This window comes from Elephas maximus, chromosome 3, assembly GCF_024166365.1.
Source record: "Elephas maximus indicus isolate mEleMax1 chromosome 3, mEleMax1 primary haplotype, whole genome shotgun sequence".
NCBI lineage: Eukaryota > Metazoa > Chordata > Mammalia > Proboscidea > Elephantidae > Elephas > Elephas maximus.
The window spans coordinates 157466771-157486805 of NC_064821.1; the positions used below are offsets into that span (position 1 = coordinate 157466771).

The 20035-nt window shown below is 44.5% G+C and overlaps 1 long non-coding RNA gene and 3 other non-coding genes across 4 annotated transcripts; 3 read left to right on the plus strand and 1 right to left on the minus strand.

The window, feature by feature from the left end:
- Positions 1-2773: 2773 nt before the first annotated feature.
- On the minus strand, positions 2774-2937 carry LOC126074190 (U1 spliceosomal RNA). The gene has a single exon (XR_007516991.1). It is a non-coding gene; the product is annotated as a U1 spliceosomal RNA (small nuclear RNA).
- A 433-nt stretch (positions 2938-3370) lies between these two features.
- Positions 3371-6393, plus strand: LOC126073316 (uncharacterized). Its single transcript, XR_007516720.1, has 3 exons — positions 3371-3459; positions 4779-4973; positions 6078-6393. It is a non-coding gene; the product is annotated as an uncharacterized LOC126073316 (long non-coding RNA).
- Positions 4029-4192, plus strand: LOC126074191 (U1 spliceosomal RNA). Its single transcript, XR_007516992.1, has one exon. It is a non-coding gene; the product is annotated as a U1 spliceosomal RNA (small nuclear RNA).
- A 7131-nt stretch (positions 6394-13524) lies between the features above and the next one.
- On the plus strand, positions 13525-13598 carry TRNAN-GUU (transfer RNA asparagine (anticodon GUU)). The gene has a single exon. It is a non-coding gene; the product is annotated as a tRNA-Asn (tRNA).
- The last annotated feature ends 6437 nt before the right edge of the window (positions 13599-20035 follow it).

Genomic DNA, 20035 nt, shown 5'->3' on the forward strand with positions numbered 1-20035 from the left:
AGGCCACAGCACAGTAGCCTACTGGTGGGAAATTTGAGACTGAGACCCAGAATCTAAGGGCTATGTATTTCCAGAGTGATTCTACCAGAAAGCCCATTCTTATACACTTAGGTCAATAAGGAATTCCAAGTCTTTGTCCCTTTACTAAGACCGGTGTTCCAATCTCCAAATCTTGGGCATTTTTTCTACCTTACACCTTCTTTCTTACATTTTTAACCTGATTTTGGTACATGAAATTCTCAAGCATAAAACAATTGTAGCTAATTTCTTTGAACATCCATTGAGTTCAACTGACGTCTTCGCAGACTAGTTGAAATCCACCTTCTTTTCTTCTTCATTTTTTTTTTGCCTGACTCTAGGCTGCAACTCCACAGCAATAGCAGTAGCAATTTCTCTGTAAAAAAGAATCTAGCTAAGCAATCAAGAAATGGACATAAATTGCAAGAATTTATTATAATGGAATAAAGTCTGACAAGCAAACAAAATGCTTTGACTGTCCAGCAACTGACCACCAATCTCTGGGTGTCTTCATGTGACTTGAGGGTCTGGAATTCAAGTCAACAGGAGCTGAATCTTCTTGAGGCTAGAAATCTTATGAGGAAGAATCTGTTCCTGCTACTGTGGGTTCTGGGTAAATTAAAAAAAAAAAAAAAAAGGCCCCAAAGTCATTGACAAAGTCTGGATTGAGATATTGGATAAAGTCAGAGATTGCAATTAGTAGTTAATGAAGAACTGTGAAAGAAAGAGCTATATGCAAAGATACTCTCCACCTGCCATCTCCTGTAGGTTCTGGTTCTTCTCTGGATAGAGAAAGGTGCTTGAATTCTTAGTGACACCTGGCCGTGGACCTCCACGCAGGGCCAGCCTCATGGGCACGTGGCCTGTGCAGGCACTGAGGGCCCCACACTCAGAAGGATCCTCATGCTTGGTTTAATGTTCTGCTGTCATTATCTTGGAATTGTTCATAATTTTGTCTTTGAACTTGTGCTTTGTAAGTGAAATTCAATGGGACAAGAAAGAGTGCACATGAGCAGAAGAAATGTGCACAATACATATGTCCACTGCAGTTCCTCACTGGCTCATTTATATACAGCATTCTTGATAACCCCATGAGCACAGACTTAAGGTGAACCGACAATGCATGGGGGTTCGGCAAGACTCAAAGTGAGTACAACGTGTGAAGCACAAGACAAGGCAAAGTCAAGGCATGACAGATTCAGATGGTTTAAAAAAATCCTTTTTTAGACTCAGTTTATGACTTACATGGACAGTGAAAGGAAAAGTTGTCAAAGGTGCCAGCTCCTCATGGCCCTCTCCTAAGTCGACACCCAAAAAAGGTGGCCAGAGGATGGCAACATAAGTAGTTGGAAGCTCTGTTGCTGAGGAGTCAATGCCTCACTGCAGCGGAGCAGTTTTATGTCCTGTGGCTGTGCCCTAAGGAGGGCTAGGTGAAAAGTCCCACCCCTCACTGGAAGCAGGGAGGTGGACAGGAAAACTGTCTAGGGGCAGCCTCTCACGGGAAAGAGAGGCAGATGAGAAAAGGGTCAAGCTCCTCACTAAGCTGTCCATCTTATTATGTTCCTGGGTGGAGGACAGGGTTTTCCACCAAGACTTGGGTTCTGACCTGCATGGCCTATGTAGACATGTACAAGGTGGCCAGAACACCATGGCAGACTGTTCCCCTGCATAAGGCGCGTCTAAAACTAATGGGCGCACTAACAGCCCGGGGAAGAAATGCTTTCTTGTCGACCAGAATTTGTTTCAGGATCTTCATGCTGTGAAAACAGACAGGATTTTTTACTGACATTAAGAACATCAGCCACGGAATTGTCTCCCTCTAGTGTTAAAAAAAAAAAAAAAAAAAAAAAAATTTTTTTTTTTTTTTTTTAGTGTTAGGGATTGAATTGTGTCCCCCAAAGAGATATGTTGGAGTCCTAATCCCCGCTACCTGTGAATGTGACCTTCTTTGGGGTAATAAGATCTTTGAAGATAAACCCACTGTGGTTGGAGTCAATTCTGACTCATAGAGACCCTATAGGACAGAGCAGAACTGCTCCATAGGGTTTCCAAGGCTGTAAATCTTTACCGGAAGCTGACTGCCACTTCTTTCTCCCACTCTTTTAAGAGAGTATCAGTTAAATAATACCAGAGAAGGGTGGGTCCTACTCCTAATCCTTTCTGAGTGCTGTTTCATAAAAGAGAAGAGAGTCGCAGAGAGGGTCAGGCACAGAAGGAAGACACTATGTGAGGAAGACCTCTCACAGACCAAGGAAGGCCAAGAAGCCAAACCCCCGGGGGCTACCGACAAGGACTGCTGTTCCCCCAGGAGCCCAGGGGAGGATAGCCCCGCTGAGGCCCTAAATGGGACTTCTACCCCCCAGGACACTGAGGAAATAAGTAAACATGTGCTTTGCAAAGCCAGAAACTTGGGTGTATTTTTATTATAATAGGTCTTCCTAAAAAACTTCGAGCAATTGGCACAAATGACTCAGGACAAAAGCTCAGCTGCCGCTTGAACGGGTTCTCTTATTAAGGGGCAAAGTGTTTCTGTTGTCGCAAGAGATTCTTCATATGTGCTGATTCGCATTTCTCGTGGAAAAAGCAGGAAGAACGATCTGACCATCTTCAGAAAAGCAATCAAAAGCTAGGAAAGAAACAAAGCCACGGACCTCCACGAGACTTTCTCTCCTGAACATGCGAGTGCAGAAAACAGACTAAACTAATACCGCCGCAACAGGGTTAGTTAAGTCTATCTTTAAAAAACAACAAGGATCAGGGGAAAGCGCGAACGCAGTCCCCCACTACCACAAATTATGCAGTCGAGTTTCCCACATTTGGGGAAATCGCAGGGGTCAGCACATCCGGAGTGCAATGGATAAGCCTCGCCCTGGGAAAACCACCTTCGTGATCATGGTATCTCCCCTGCCAGGTAAGTATGAGTTGCTTACCCTCCGCCCCGCCGCAGCCTCACACTCCTCACACTTTACAGAGACGGTCATTCCGCTATTCTCACTTCCGAGCCCTCATAGCCCCCCTACGCTCCTATTGCACACAATTCCAAGCCACGGCCCGGACTCGCTCCCACAGCACGGACGATCATAACGTGTTTAAGCAGCAGACACCGATCCAGCAGCCACTGCGCTGCCATATCTACATAAGACACCGCGCCCGTCAGTGACATCACCGACCGCTCTCTTCCCGCCTACCCACGCACCGCCCCCTCCCCGCTCTGCCCGCGAACCCACGCCCCGCCCCCCTGTCGGCGTTTTCCTCCTACCATTCCTCCCAGCCGGCCAATGAGCGGGCCGGCAGGCGGACGAAGAAGTGACGTCTCTCTTCCCCCTCCGCAGCTACCACCTCCCCCACCCACCGTTTAGGCGGCGAGCCCAGCCCGCGGCCTGGCCCCACTGCGCGGGTTCTTCACCTCTCCTTCCCACACCCCTTTGGCGATCAGCTGAGGTCTGTGTTTCCTTCTCGGAATAATGGTTCTCAATGCGTAGAATAGAACAAATGTTTTACTTGCTTCTAAATGTTTACCAAGGATACCGGCCGTTTTCAAATTCCAGTCTTCTTTGTGATATGCCACTTCAATTGAAATTTGGAGCCATCCTCAGAAAGGAAGAAACAATACTTCCGAAAATAGAGGGACTGCCCAGTGGGCTACAAGCCCGCACCCCTTACTGGTTTTACCACTATTGGACAGTTTCCAATCTAATTTCATGAATCCAGTAGGAGTTTGTAGCAGAGACGACTGGCGATCTTAAACTCTCAAGCATGGTCGGTGATGTCACTGACGGGCGCGGTGTCTTATGTAGATATGGCAGCGCAGTGGCTGCTGGATCGGTGTCTGCTGCTTAAACACGTTATGATCGTCCGTGCTGTGGGAGCGAGTCCGGGCCGTGGCTTGGAATTGTGTGCAATAGGAGCGTAGGGGGGCTATGAGGGCTCGGAAGTGAGAATAGCGGAATGACCGTCTCTGTAAAGTGTGAGGAGTGCGAGGCTGCGGCGGGGCGGAGGGTAAGCAACTCATACTTACCTGGCAGGGGAGATACCATGATCACGAAGGTGGTTTTCCCAGGGCGAGGCTTATCCATTGCACTCCGGATGTGCTGACCCCTGCGATTTCCCCAAATGTGGGAAACTCGACTGCATAATTTGTGGTAGTGGGGGACTGCGTTCGCGCTTTCCCCTGATATTTGTTGTACAAAAAAAAGATATTTGTTTTCGTTGGGAAACTAGATTGGCGCTTTTACGGGTCGACGTAGGAGAAAGGCAGCGAACGAGACTGCTGTTTCGAGTTCGTGGGTTGGTTTTCGGAAGAAAAAAGACCACGGTGTTTTTTCTTTTTTAGGCTGGCGGGGAGCTTTAATGAGCACGCGTGCGCAACTTTTTCAGGCGCTGGCCTCATTTGCTCTTTGACTCAGAGCTTCGTACTGACCCCATTTCTAGCGAATGTTCGGCTTGTTTCCGGGACGGTCGGAGAGCGACGGATGATCATACGGCTGTCAGTGAAAAGTTGTCTACACAGCCTGACAAATCCGCCTCTCATGCCACAGGTTTCAGAGGAACTTTTGCGTGACTCTTGCGCTAAGAGGCGATGCGGTTTGTGCGCTCACCTCATAGAGCGAAGCGGAAGCTTCTTAAAACTGGTTGAGTGTTTGTTTTATTGCAGACTTCGAAGGTTTCCTTGATTGACCATGGTTTTGTCTCCTGTATTTTGTTAGAGGCTCTATTCAGACACTAACTCGATATTTTCCAAATTTAATTTCTTAAAAAAGGATGTCTCAGAAGCATCGAATTGGCAGCTTGCAAGAACTAACTATGAATGAAACCCATAAGGAAGGGAGGACTGGAATCTGCCTCATGCCTCAGTCTCTCACCTCCCCCGAACTCCCAACCTTAATGATGGGAGTGTCATTAAAGAGAAGGGGATCCGCCAGCTTGTAGTTGCATGCAAGCCCGACGCCCACAAGGTGAGCCAGGATAAAGGACCACATGTGACACAAAAGGATACGGTGGCCGCTTCAATTCCGCCTCCCAAATCGTGGAAAATGTCTCCTTTGGCCCAAAGCTATGCAGGAATGGGAATCCTGGGAGATGTGTTTCCAGCTGAGCTAAACTGACACACTACAAATCCACCACAGCCCACCTCTTGTTCACTTGGCATCCAATGCACAACTTCTCCTCCCCCCTCCTCCTCTATATCTTCTTCCTACTCCTCTTTCTTTTAACCATACTTGACTTTCGAAGGGAAGCCCTGCTAACCAAAAGGTCGACAGTTTGAATCCACCAGCCACTCCTTGGAAACCCTAGGGGGCAGTTCTACTCTGCCCTGTGGGGTCGCTGTGAGTCAGAATCAACCGAAACGGATTTTAGCTTTCAAAAAAAAAAAAAAAAGACAATACCGAAATCATGCTTTTCTGGTCCCATGAAAACATGCTAGCCCTTTCCCCCAGAAAGGATACAAATTTTGTTATTTATCTTTAAGTGATGTGCTTTCCTTCTCTAGCCGAGAGTCACATTCCCCCTTTGCTACCCTGTAACTTAAAACTGAGATAAAAAGTTAACTACTACGACAAATATTATGTTAGCTGGTAGGGGGAGAAAAGAGAAATATTGGTTAATATATACACAAATGTATTCATATCAAAATAAGGAAGAAATAACTGTTACAGACCTCATTTTTGCAACTCTCGCATGGTCATAGCTGGCATATGTAACTACCTCCTTCAATACCCATTTCCTATTCCCTTTGCCATCAGCAACCACCACAGCTTGTCTGTCGCTGGTTTCTTGCCTGGTGAGGCAACGCAAAACCTTCTTTCCTAAAGGGCCTGGGCCATTTTCAGTCCTGGCTGCATTGGGTTGTTCTAGGTTTCCACTGAGCTGAATCACATGGCACAATGATTACTAAGGAGCCTGTTATGGATTGGATTGAGTCTCCCCAAAATGTGTGTTGTAAATCCTAACCTCTATGCCTGTGGTTATAATCCCATTTGGGGATGGGTTTTCTTTGTTATGTTAATGAGGCAGGATTAGTGTAGAGTGTGTTTTTAATTAATCTAATCTCTTTTGAGATATAAAAGAGACTAAACAAGAAAGCGAGAGAAGCAGAGATGGGGGAAGAGAGACGCCAAGGGACATGAAGATCGCCCAGGAGCAGAAGCCCAGAAGAGACAAGGACCTTCTTCCAGAGCCGACAGAGAGAGAAAGCCTTCCCCTAGAGCTGGCACCCTGAATTCGAACATCTAGCCTCCTAAACCACAAGAAAATAAATTTCTGCTAGTTAAAGCCGCACACTCGTGGCGTTTCTGTTATAGCAGCACTAGATAGCTAAGACACCTCAGGGGATCGCCTGCATTCCATGCATACTCCCCCTCACCTTCATTGTGTAGTGCCAGCTCAGTTTCCCCTTAATGGTGGGGATCAGTCATCTCAGTCAGTAAAGTAACCCTCTTTTTCCCCTTTGAATCCGTCATGAGGTGCCCAAAGTGGCCAGGTGGCAGTCTCAATGTCTACTTTAACGCGGCCATTATTCTATCTCCTGGTGGAAGCATTCCTCTCTTGGGAGCTAAGGCTTCTGAATCAGTAGAGGCCCGAGTTGCAGGGGAGGGAAGTAACATTTTTACTAATGCAGGGGGTCTAACATATGGCATAAATAGAATACCAAGCATAACTAAAAATGTGCAAGCAGCAGCAGATGAACTAGGTAAAGGGGACCTCCTAAAAATTAAACACTTATGCCTATCGAAAGTCTTCGTCAAAAGAGTAGAAAGAGAACCTAGAGACCAGGGAAAATTTCTTGGCTATGGCGTATCTGACAAGTATCTAATCTCTAAAATTTATGGAAAACCTTGACATCTCAACAACAAAAAGACTAACAAGCCAACTAAAAAGTGGACAAAGGATGTGAACAGACACTTCACCAACGAAGACATTCAGGCAACTAACAAACACATGAAGAGATGCTCGCGACCATCAGCCATCAGAGAGCTGCAAATCAAAACCACAATGAGATACCATCTCACCCTGGCAAGAATGGCACTGATCTGAAAAACAACGAATGCTGGCAAAGCTGTGGGGAGATTGGAACCCTTATACACTGCTGGTGGGAATGTAAAATGGTACCAACCACTGTGGAAAATGGTATGGTGCTTCCTTAAAAAGCTACAAAGAGAAATACCACATGACCCAGAAATCCCGCTCCTAGGTCTATACCCTAAAGAATTAAGAGCCATGACACGAATAGACATATGCACACCCATGTTCATCGCAGCATTATTCACAAGAGCAAAAAGCTGGAAACAACCTAAGTAGCCACCAACAGATGAATGCATTAGCAAACTGTGGTACATACTCACAATGGAATACTATGCAATGACATAGAATAACTACGAATCTGTGAAACATCTCACAACGTGGATGAATCTGGAGGACATTATGCTGAATGAAACAAGTCCATCACAAGAGGACAAATACTGCATGAGGCCACTATTATAAAGAAACAAGAAAACATTTACAAACAGGGGAAAAAAAAAATCTTTGATGGTTACCGGGGATGGGAGGGGGAGGGAGGGAAAGGTACCAAATAGATAGAAGACACGTGTTAATATTGGTGAAGGGAAAAGCAATACACAATACGGGGGAAGTCAGCAAAATATGACCAAGGCATGGGAGGACACTGAGAGGAACACAAGAACAAAGGGCAACAACGGTAATTACATAGACAACCCTGCAAGGAGCGTATTAAGAAACACTAATTTTTGAGTGGATACATAGGTAGATAGTTATGCCAAGAAGTGTGGGAGGGTGTAAGGGAAGACACCCACCTGCAGATACAGGTTTGGTGGTAGATATTTCTATATACATAACTGTAGGTGCTGCTTATATATTAATAGAGCACACAAGGGCCACAGTCAGGGCAACTTCTTAGACATAACCAAACACCTAGCGGGACGAAGTTCCCAGGCTCAAAGGCGAAGGACCATAGACCTGGGGGACATCTACGTCAATGTTCTGCATCCTACTTCGGTGAGTAGCGTCTAGGGTCTTAAAAGCTTGCAAGCAGTCATCTAACATAAAACTATTGGTCTCTTACCATCCGGAGCAAAGGAGAGTGAGGAAAACCAAAGACTCAAGGGAGCAATTAGTCCAAGGACTAATGGACCACATGAACCACAGCCTACACCACCCTGAGACCAGAAGAACTAGGTGGTTCCCGGCTACCACTACCGACTGCTCTGACTGGGATCACAACAGAGGATCCCAGACAGAGCAGGAGAAAATTTGGAAGACAAAATATCAAATTCACAAAAAAGACCAGACTTACTGGTTTGACAGAGACTAGAGGAACCTCTGAGGCTATGGCCCTAAGACACCCTTCTGAGCTGGAACTGAAGCCTTTCCCGGAGACCACCTTTCCGGCGAACTATAGACAGGCGCATAGAATAAACAATAACGCCCGCTAGGAACATACTCCTTAGAACAATCAATTATGCGAACTCAAAAGGGCAACGTTTGACCAAAGAGAAAGAGGAGAAGGCAGCAAGGGGTAGAGGAAATGGGGAACCTCGGACGGAAAAGGGGAGAGTGCTGACACGTTGTGGGGAATGGAACCAATGTCATGGAACACTTTATGTACAAACTGTCCAATGGAAAACTAATTATCTCTGTAAAATTTCACCTAACGCACAATGACAGATTTAATTTTATTATTTTTTTTTTTAACTAATGTTATCAGTAGCGATAATAGAGGAACCACTCTCATTTCCACCCGTTGATCTGTGAACCTGGGAGAAACATCACCATATATTGGACACTGATTTAGGGCATGTACTACATCCCGTAGGACAATACCCATATCCTCAAGGTGTCGTCATTCACTGGCATTGAAACTGAATCTTCAAAAGGACCATTCCATCATGCTAGCCACTGCAGGGTAAAACCATGAGCCCAATGCAATGGTCAGATTAATTCTTGTTCAGAAGCAATGCTGTGTGGAATACCATAATGGGGGATAAACCATTCTGTAAGTCCACACAGATGGTTGTTTTAGCAGAATCACTGCAGGTAGGGAAGACAAATCCTTAACAAGAGTATCTATTCCAGTGAGAACAAAGCACTGACCCTCACTTGTTGCAAGGGCCCTGTCTCAGGCTGGATTCTCTAGAGGAGCAAAACCAGTGAAATGTATATGTATACATACAGAGATATTTATGTCAGGGAAATGGATGGAGCAGTTGTGGTAGCTCGTAAGTCCCAAATTCATGGTCGGTCAGGTGTCAGGCTGGAGGCTTCACCTGACTCACTTGGTTGCAGCGGCTGACTCACATTGTTTCAGGGGCTGACCCGTAGTGTTGCAGAGGCTAGGGATCCAAAATAGGCAGGTCAGGCAGAAGGCCTCTGGTTCACAGGGTTCTGGCAGTTGGCAAATCCCAACATCTGCAGGCCAGGTGGCAGCATCTGGCTCACACCCCAAGAACCAGAGGTCAGAGGATGAGGAGTCACGTGCAGGATCCAGAGCAAGCCAGCAAACTTTGCCAGAATGTCCATAGATATTGGATGCAGGCCACATGCCCAAAGAAACTCCTCTTAGAACTCATTGGCTGATCACATCATATTACATCATGGAGGTGATTACACTACATTACATTACGGAAAAGCGGTCAGTTCAATGTCTACCAAACCACTGAGAATCATAACCTGATCAAGTTGACACATAGTATTAACCATTACAGGTCCTATGTGCTTAACCTGCCATCATATGGCTGGCTGATACTCTGCACCTCTGCTGGGGACTGGTGTCATATCAGGGGCTCAGAGCTGTTCTCTACTTTTGGCTGTTGAGGCATTCACTCACTAGTGGCTGTAGCCAGATTATCCTTGGTAAGTGGAACCCCACGTCATTAAGCACATGTATAATTTGCATCCCAGCTGCTAGGCCACTTTGTCTATGAGCCCATTGGGCATTCCTTTTTATGGTTTTCATTACTCTTTTGAGATTGTCTATCAGATCACTCATTGACATCATGTTTTCCGTGTGTGTGTGTGTGTGTGTGTATGCGTGTGTGTGTGTGTGATAGCTACTTTGAAGTCGGCTAAATCTAACATCTGGGACATCTTGGAGTTGGGAGTTGGTTTCTATTGACTTATTTTTCCCTTGAATATGGGTCACATGTTTCTTTGCATGTCTAGTATTTTTTGTTTATTGGACACATTGAATGACACACTGTAGAGATTCTGGATTCTGATATCTTCCTCCAGATTATTCATTTTTGTTTTAGGAAACCTTATGGGACAGTTCTACTCTCTCATATAGGGTCACTATGAATTGGAGTTGATTTGATGGCACACAACAACAACAACAAGCATTTTGATTACCGGCTGATTACCTTGAACTTGTATAGGACTGGATTTAGGCTTTAACGTAAAACTGTGGAAAACTCAAGGTGTTCACCAAAACCCTCAACTTGTTAGAACTCAACTTCCAAACGTTGTCTCCCCTGCAGCTCTGTCTTATCAGGGTTTGGTTTGCAGCACAGTTAGGGACTGTCAAGAGTAGACCTTACATTAGGGTGTGGCTTCTGCTCTTAAAGCACACCCTTTCTGGAGAGAGTCTCCGCTGGGTGCTCAGAGTGGTAAAGAGTTGTTAACAAAGCTTGAATTCCAACATTGCCTGGTACTGACCTCTAGGACCTCTGTTCTGTTCTCTATCCTGTAGCATCTGTCCTCTGGCAAGCCTTGGGTAGTACCTTCCTGCACATGAGCAGCCCAGCACTCAGCAAATGACCTGCAGTAGACCTAGAGATGGACTTCTGAAAACTGGCCTCTAAACCATTTTCTCCCTTCCAGTGCTATAATCTGTCCTAACTCTGATCTCTGCCTCCTCATGTGAGTACCATGCTCTGCTGGATTTCAGCTTGCTGAAATTTTGTACCACCATCAGGAATTCTTCCCAACCCTCTCTCAGGGATCACAGTCTTGCACTGTTTTTGTCCAAAGTCTCTAAACTGGTACCTCACACATTTTGTCATTTTTATGGTTATTTAAAGGAAGAAAACTAATTTGGGAGGAGTTACTATGTCATAGCTGCAGGTGAACAGAGCGGTGCACAGGCTTCAGCAGACCACCTTTAAAATGGTGGCTTTTCCACATGGATTACTGATTCTTGTCAGTGCCTTTGCAAATGAGGGTTTAATCACATGTGTTACTGATTTCAAAATAATTTGAACATCATTTTCCGCATTTGCAAATGAGTACAACCAAAAATGACCTGGGACTGCTGGATTCACTTTCAGCATGATGGCCCCACAATACCTAGGTTGAATATCCTGTTTTCTGGTGATAATTCAATGCTTCTGACTCTCCTAGGACCACAAAAAAAGACTGGCAAAAGGAGACCTGTAAGGGACCAAAATTTGTCCTGTTAGAGAGGACTGGGCCTAGGCTCAGCAGGTGCAGTAGAAAATGATAGCATTCCCAGAATCAGGAGACAGGTGGGGGGATGAGAAGCCACCATGAGAGGCAAAGGTGGGGAGGAGAGGCCCAGATAGACAAGCTGTCCTTGCTGAGGCCAGTGACTAAATGTGTCCTGGGATCGTCCTCACCATTTTTCTTCATCCTCCCAATCCTGTCCCTCTTCCCTCTGAATCTCCCTCTCCATAATCTTCTCCATTGCTGTCTAGACAGAGCAGAGTCAGAGGCCTGGTCCCACTACATCTTCTCTCCCATACGAGCTAACCTTTCTTCTGTGGGGACCCCCTTTGGGGGCCTGCTGAAGCCTGTACACTCTTCTTGTAATAATGGCTTTTAGTGTGTAGAATAGAACATTTAGAATGAAAAAAAGAAGTCAATTACTTTTAAATCCGGTTATCTTGTGTTGCTTCCACAGTATGGTAAGAGAGAATGAGAAAGCACCAACCTCCCAAGCATCGGAACCCTTACACCCAGAAGGACCTCAGAATTGGAGTTGTCCAGTGTACGAAATCTAAAGTCCAGTCCGTCTCAGGGCAATTGAAACCACCAGAATTCATTCTTCTTTACTGGCCCAACAGAAAGTGTAGTAGTTCCCAGGAGTAGGGTTCCAAGAGGAAGGACCACATGGTCCCTCGTGGCCACCCGGGGATCCGCATGGCCCCGGAAGCAGCCATATCCCGATCCAGAGAAAACACACTGGACTTTGCGCGACACTCAAGACCTTGAAATTAAAAGTCTTCCGCGGTGTAGACCGAACGAGCTGGATGACGAAAAGCCGTGAGCTTCTCTTCTCTCTAAAAAAAAAAAAAAAATCAGTTGTCCGAATGTAAAGTATCTGAGCAAAACCCGAAGTCAACCTGGGCGCGTTGCTGATGAGGAAAGTGAGGTTTGCAGAGAGCTGAATCATTTCCTCGGTCCCAGAGCTGGTCGGCACTAAGTCAGGGTCCAGGTCCCTGATGCGCCCTGCTTCTGAGCACAAGAGGGGAGCTGGGCAGTGGATAGAAACTGCTGCGCAGAGGGGGCATCTGACTGCGGGAGCGACTCCACCCTCCCTTGGCCTCTGAGAAGTCTCCACCTGTGCTCTTTTCCTCCAGGCGGAAGTCCAGGCGTCCATGGAAAGAAAGGACGACCAGTCTAAGGGTCTCTTTCAACCTACCCCATGAGGTCCCACCGAGACTTGCCATGGATCCACCTTCTTAGTCCTGGTAATGGAATTTGCGAGCGTTCCACGACCATCGTGAATGCTTTTCTCCCAGTTCTTTAGGCACAAGTTCCCTTGGCCCCAAGATAACCTGCTGTTTCCTCGCCTCCCCTTCCTCACTGCTTGGTAGGGAGCCTCAGCCCCGCTCGCTCTTCATTTCCTCTCTGGGTGCTATGTGGGAAACAGAAACCGAAAGCCAAAGGAATATGCCTATTTATAAATAAATTTTTAGTTAAATTTATTATCGAGCCAGGAAAAAAAAAAAAAAACCCGAAATGCAAGTTTGCAAGTAACCTGGAAAGGGCTACAAAGCTATAGCGGATTTGCAAGTCTACATGGAATTAAAGCTACAGTTGTTATACATTATCCTACTCTTCTTAAACAATCTGCTTTATTCAATATACAGCTCTGAAGCTTACTCTGACGCTCTGTTCGTCATAATTCCTTATCACTGCCTCCTACGGTAGCCCCTGACAATAAATCTTTATTGTCAACATTCCTCGGAAAGGCCTCAGGCGGGTAGCGGGGGGCGTTGTGGGCTCCCAGCGGGGAGCCTGGGCGGATCTCCGCAGCCTGGGAACGCGGAGTCCTGGTGGGCGGTGGTGAGCAGCGACTGTGCGCCTCCAACTGCGCGAGGCTGCGGGTGTCGAGTTCCCACGCTCACTCCGGCTGAATATCAACGCCCAAGCGTGTCCAACGGTGTGACACTCCGCCTAAGTGTCTCTTGTGCTCCCAGTCTCTGGAGAGAGCGCGATTGGACAGCCAGAAAGCTGTGAAGGTATCCCCAGCCTGAGGGTAAAGGGTATGTCCTGACATCACAAGCTGTGTTCCAAACTCCAGATGCCTGTGTCTCTGTGGCGCAATCGGTTAGCGCGTTCGGCTGTTAACCGAAAGGTTGGTGGTTCGAGCCCACCCAGGGACGGTGGTTTTTACTTTGAGCTCCTTCTAACTGCTTGAAAGCAGCTTTAGGCTGCTAGCAACTTTTATCCTCAGAGCCCTCTGAGGCTATATCCGCTTTGAATCAGACCCCAAAACTTGCTGCTCGAAGATTCAAGTCCCATAAAAGAGGCCAAAATAAGCAATTTCTGGGCAAAAGTTTTATTCTTCTACCAAGCTCGCGTCCGGGGCTTCAGAGTTTACTTATTCCAGAGCCACTGCACAAATTCTCTCACTTCCCAAAGCTGGAGTTTTACAACTGCGCATCCCAGAAACCTGAAAAATCCCAAGAATGGAGACTAAGAAAACCCCACTCTCATCTGTAGTGCAGCCAAAAGCTCTGTGAGGAAATCTTGGTTCTGCAACGGTACAAGTTTAAACAAATTATTGAATTTTTCGTGTCTCTATTTCTTCTTATATAAAAAGGGGCAAATAGGAGTACTTCCCTCATGGGTTAACCTAAATTTTAATGACAGGCACATAAAGCATTTGAGCACTTAATAAATGCTCACTGACCTCAGCTATTATAATTATTTTCAATGGCATCATCATCACCATTGCCGTTATCTACCCGCCTTTTTAAACAACTGCATATCCTTTCATAGTACAGATAGACCATTGTATATTTAAACATTTCTCAATTGATGGACATGAGATTGGTTTTAATATTTATTGTCAAACGTAATTCTTCAGAGAACTTATACAAATATTTTGAATCATGTGTGCAAGTATTTCTCTAACATATATTCCTGGGAAGTGGGCTTGCCTGATCAAACTATTTGTACATTTCCAATTTTGCTAGTTCCTGCCTAATTGCCCTCCAAAGAAGCCGTACCTAGTAATATCCCCACATTCTAAGAGAATGCTGTTTACTGGGAAACACCGTATCTGGCATTTTAATAGCCGTGCAAATCCATCACTTTTGGTTGGAGAATGTTATTGTTTGTTGATTTCATACGTTAGTCTGAATTTTATGGACGAGGGGCTGGCTCTGTGATGTTCTCCTGACTCCTAGAATTCTGGAAAAGTGGTTTCCAGGAGATACTTGAGCTCACATTCACCTGACTGTAGAAGTGTTGACAGAGGTAACCCTGTTCCCATCATTCCTGTGACAGAGAGCCCAGGCTGCAGCTGCTGAGGAACCCAGAACTCACCCATCCTCCAGGGTGCGACCTTTATGACTGGTCCTGAGCCAAGTAAAAATTGGAAAAAACACTTTCAAATTTAATTTTTTATCAGATTGGGACTTAAATAATGGATTTTTTTCTTCTTATTTTCTGTGGCAACTAGAGGAGACATTGCATCCTTGACACTTTATTTGAGGGAACTTCATACTAGTGGGTGTTCTGTTGTGGTTGTGGAATTGTTTGATCCATGCTGGTATGTGCTGCTTGCTATAAAATCTTATCTGGTGAGCTGGGGTGGACAAGCAGCTAACAAATACTTGTCATAGGAAATAGGGGATGAATTCTCAAATAATTTTACCTAGAGTCAAGTCCTACTTTGATCCTTTGAGAGGTTTGGGTGGTAACACTGAAGACAGGCTCTGAGATGCCTGTCACAGTGATCAGGTTGCAAGTTCTCAAGAGGTGTGTGTAGGACTTTTTTGTAGTTCTGTGATCTTTTCCTCCCAGAGGGATTGGCATATGATTGTCTGATAATAGAAAATCAAGGGAGTATAAAAAGGCACATGTGGTGAGAAAATTCTCACCTTCTCTACCCAAGCTGCCAGTTCCTGATGGCTGAACAAACACTAACCTCATTGTTTGAAATACAGAATAGTATTGACCTTCAATAAGTGTTTAGGAGAGTGGAGCACAAGAGTGAGGCTCTCTCCACTGTCTGTTTCACAAAAGATGCATCACTTGTGAGACTCATTCCAGGGAGGAGTCTCACACCCCAGCCTCGCTTTCTCCCTACCACCCTTTTTTATGGTCTCCTTTTATCATCCAGTCCCCTACATGTCTGTCATTTTGTCGTACTGTGGGGGCTTGCGTGTTGCTGTGATGCTGGAAGCTATGCCACCGGTATTCAGATACCAGCAGGGTCACCCATGGAGGACAGGTTTCAGTTGAGCTTCCAAACTAATACAGACTAGGAAGAAGGACCCGGCAGTCTATTTCTGAAAAGTATTACCCAGTGAAAACCTTATGAATAGCAGCGGAACATTGTCTGATATAGTGCTGGAAGATGAGCCCCCCAGGTTGGAAGGCACTCAAAAGATGACTGGGGAAGAGCTCCCTCCTCAAAGTAGAGTTGACCTTAATGACGTGGATGGAGTAAAGCTTTCGGGACCTTCATTTGCTGATGTGGCCCGACTCAAAAATGAGAAGAAACAGCTGCAAACATCCATTAATAATTGGAACCTGGAATGTACGAAGTATGAATCTAGGAAAATTAGAAATCATCAAAAATGAAATGGAACACATAAACATCGGTATCCTAGGCATTAGTGAACTGAAATGGACTGGTATTGGCCATTTGAATCTGACAATCATATAGTCTACTAAGCTGGGAATGACAACTCGAAGAGGAATGGTGTTGCATTCATCGTCAAAAAGAACCTTTCAAGATCTATCCTGAAGTACAATGCTGTCAGTGGTAGGATAATATCCATATGCCTACAAGGAAGACCAGTTAATACGGCTGTTATTCAAATATATGCACCAACCACCAGGGCCAAAGATGAAGAAATAGAAGATTTTTATCAGCTGCTGCACTCTGAAATTGATCAAACATGCAATTAAGATGAATTGATAATTACTGGACATTCAAATGAGAAAGTTGGAAACAAAGAAGAAGAATCAGTAGTTGGAAAATATGGCCTTGGTGATAGAAACAACGCTGGAGATCGAATGATAGAATTTTGCAAGACCAACGAGTTCTTTGCAAATACCCTCTTTCACCAGCATAAATGGAAACTGTATACATGGACCTCGCCAGATGGAGCACACAGAAATCAAATTGACTACATCTGTGGAAAGAGATGATGGAAAAGCTCAATATCATCAATCAGAACAAGGCCAGGGGCCAACTGTGGAACAGACCATCAATTGCTCATACGCAAGTTCAAGGTGAAACTGAAGAAAATCAGAGCAAGTCCATGAGAGCCAAAATATGACCTTGAGTATATCCCACCTCAATTTAGAGACCATCTCAAGAATAGATTTGATGCATTGAACATTGGTGACCGAAAACCGGACAAGTTGTGGAATGACATCAAGGAGATCATCCATGAAGAAAGCAAGAGGTCATTGAAAAGATAGGAAAGAAAGAAAAGACCAAGATGGATGTCAGAGGAGACTCTGAAACTAGCTCTCGAACGTCCAGCAGCTAAAGCAAAAGGAAGAATTGATGAAGTAAAAGAACTGAATGGAAGATTTCAAAGGGCAGCTTGAGAAGACAAAGTAAAGTATTATAATGATATGTGCAAAGAGGTGGAAATGGAAAACCAAAAGGGAAGAACACGCTCGGTGTTTCTCAAGCTGAAAGAGCTGAAGAAAAAATTCAAGCCTCAAGTTGCAATAGTGAAGGATTTTATGGGGAAAATATTAAATGATGCAGGAAGCATTAAAAGAATATGGAAGGAATACAGAGTCATTATACCAAAAAGAATCAGTCGATGTTCAGCCATTCCAAGAAGTAGCATATGATCAGGAACCGATGGTACTGAAGGAGGAAGTCCAAGCTGCTCTCTCTGAAGGCATTGGCAAAACACAAGGCTCCAGGAATTGATGGAATATCAACTGAGATATTTCAACAAAGAGATGCAGTGCTGGAGGTGCTCACTCGTCTATGCCAAGAAATATGGAAGACAGCTTCCAGGACAACTACTGGAACAGATCCATATTTACACCTCTTCCCAAGAAAGTTGATCCAACCAAATGTGGAAATTGTAGAACAATATCATTAATATCACACGAAAGCAAAATTTTGCTGAAGATCATTCAAAAATGGCTGCAGCAGTATATCGACAGGGAACTGCCAGAAATTCAAACTGAATTCAGAAGAGGACGTGGAACCAGGGATATCATTGCTGATGTCAGATGGATCCTGGCTGAAAGCAGAGAATACCAGAAGTATGTTTACCTGTGTTTTATTGACTATGCAAAGGCATTCGACTGTGTGGATCATAACAAATTATGCATAACATTGCAAAGAATGGGAATTCCAGAACACTTAATTGTGCTCATGAGGAACCTTTACATAGATCAAGAGGCAGTTGTTTGGACAGAACAAGGGGATACTGATTGGTTTAAAGTCAGGAAAGGTGTGCGCCAGGGTTGTATTCTTTCACCATACCTATTCAGTCTGTATGCTGAGCAAATAATCCCGAGAAGCTGGACTATATGAAGAAGAACGAGGCATCAGGATTGGTGGAAGATTCGTTAACAACCTGCATTATGCAGATGACACAACCTTACTTGCTGAAAGTGAAGAGGACTTGAAGCACTTATTAATGAAGATCAAAGACCACAGCCTTCAGTATGGATTACACCTCAACAAAAAGAAAACAAAAATCCTCACCACTGGACCAGTGAGCAACGTCATGATAAATGGAGAAAAGATTGAAGTTGTCAAGGATTTCATTTTACTTGGATCCACAATCAACAGCCATGGAAGCAGCAGTCAAGAAATCAAAAGATGCATTGCATTGGGTAAATCTGCTGCAAAGGACCTCTTTAAAGTGTTGAAGAGCAAAGATGTCACCTTGAAGACTAAGGTGCGCCTGACCCAAGCCATGGTATTTTCATTCGCATCATATGCATGTGAAAGCTGCACAATGAATAAGGAAGATGGAACAAAAATTGATGCCTTTGAATTGTGGTGTTGGCAAAGAATATTGAATATACCATACACTGCCAGAAGAACGAATAAATCTGTGTTAGAAGAAGTACAACCAGAATGCTCCTTAGAAGCAAGGATGGCTAGACTGCTCTGACATACTTTGGACATGTAGTCAGGAGGGATCAGCCCCTGGAGAAGGACATCATGTTTGGCAGAGTACAGGGTCAGCGGAAAAGAGGAAGACCCTCAATTGGGTGGATTGACACAGTGGCTGCAACAATGGGCTCAAGCATAACAACGATTGTAAGGATGGTGCAAGACCGGGCAGTGTTTCCTTCCTTTGTGCATAGGGTCGCTATGAGTCGGAGATGACTCAGGGCACTTAAACAAGACAAGATCATCCAGTCGCTATGAGTCGGGATTGATTCGACGGCACTGGGTTTGGTTTTTTTGGGTTTTCTCATCCAGTCGGAAAACCCTGCTGGCATAGTGGTTAAGAGCTAGTGCTACTAACCATAAACTTCGACAGTTAGAATCCACCAGGTGCTCCTTGGAAATGCTATGCAGCAGTTCTACTCTGTCATATAAGCTATTGGAATCGACTTGATGGTAGCAGGACCATCCAGTTATATCTGATATAATGTGATAATATGCAATTTAGGCTTAGGAGAAAGAAAGAACACATCAGGACTTCAACCTAAGCCACGTGCTCTGTCTCAATTTGTAAGAATTCCTGAGTCTGATGAAAGTCCTACAAACAATGTTACCATTCCTTATCATATTTATCAGGGTAGACAGATTATTGTCAGAGTAAGTGTGAGGATATCCTGGGTGTCTAGCCTAAATGGCATCTAAAGGACCTCAATCAACTATTGCTTCATCATTATGACTGAGAAAGTTGTACATCTGCACTATTTTTTTTAAAGGCCATACAGCAAAATTTTAACAAGAATTACCTCTTAGCAGTGGAATTGAGAATTAGGGAAATTTCATTTCTTATTTACATCTCATGAGTTTGTTTGTTTCACAACAAGCATGACTTTATTACTTTTATAATAAATAAATGACCCACTTTAAAAGTATATATTAAAAACCTCAGACAGTCCAGACCATATTGGCCTGCTGTGACTCAAAGTTGATCACGGGCTGCTGAAGCCACTAGATAGGCCATTATCCCATAATCACAGCCTGTCCCCTGAGAGTTTGGGGAAGTCTCAGTCTTTATGGACATCTTAATGCATCATGATCCAGAAGTTCCACAGGATTTTCTCCCCTTTCTTCTTCACTTGGCTTTTCCAGTCTTCTCCAGGCTAGAAACTTACAGATGCTAATTAAAAAGAAACTTTAAAAAAAATCCTGCACTTTGAAATTCCAGAAACATTGCCACTACTTTTTTGTGAAAAAGAGAATCCAGTTATGATATTCAAAACATAACATCAGCTGTAGAACTTTATTTTAATGAAATAGGAAGGCTCTGACAAAAATATAAGAGTTCTGACAATGATTTGTGGAAAATTTATCTCAGTGTTTATAATGATCTGGGTGAAAGGAAGAGTGAATCAAGTGAACATATACAGATAGATGGTCTTCCAGTCAAGATATGATACAGGCCTAAAGCAAACTCACTCTCACATA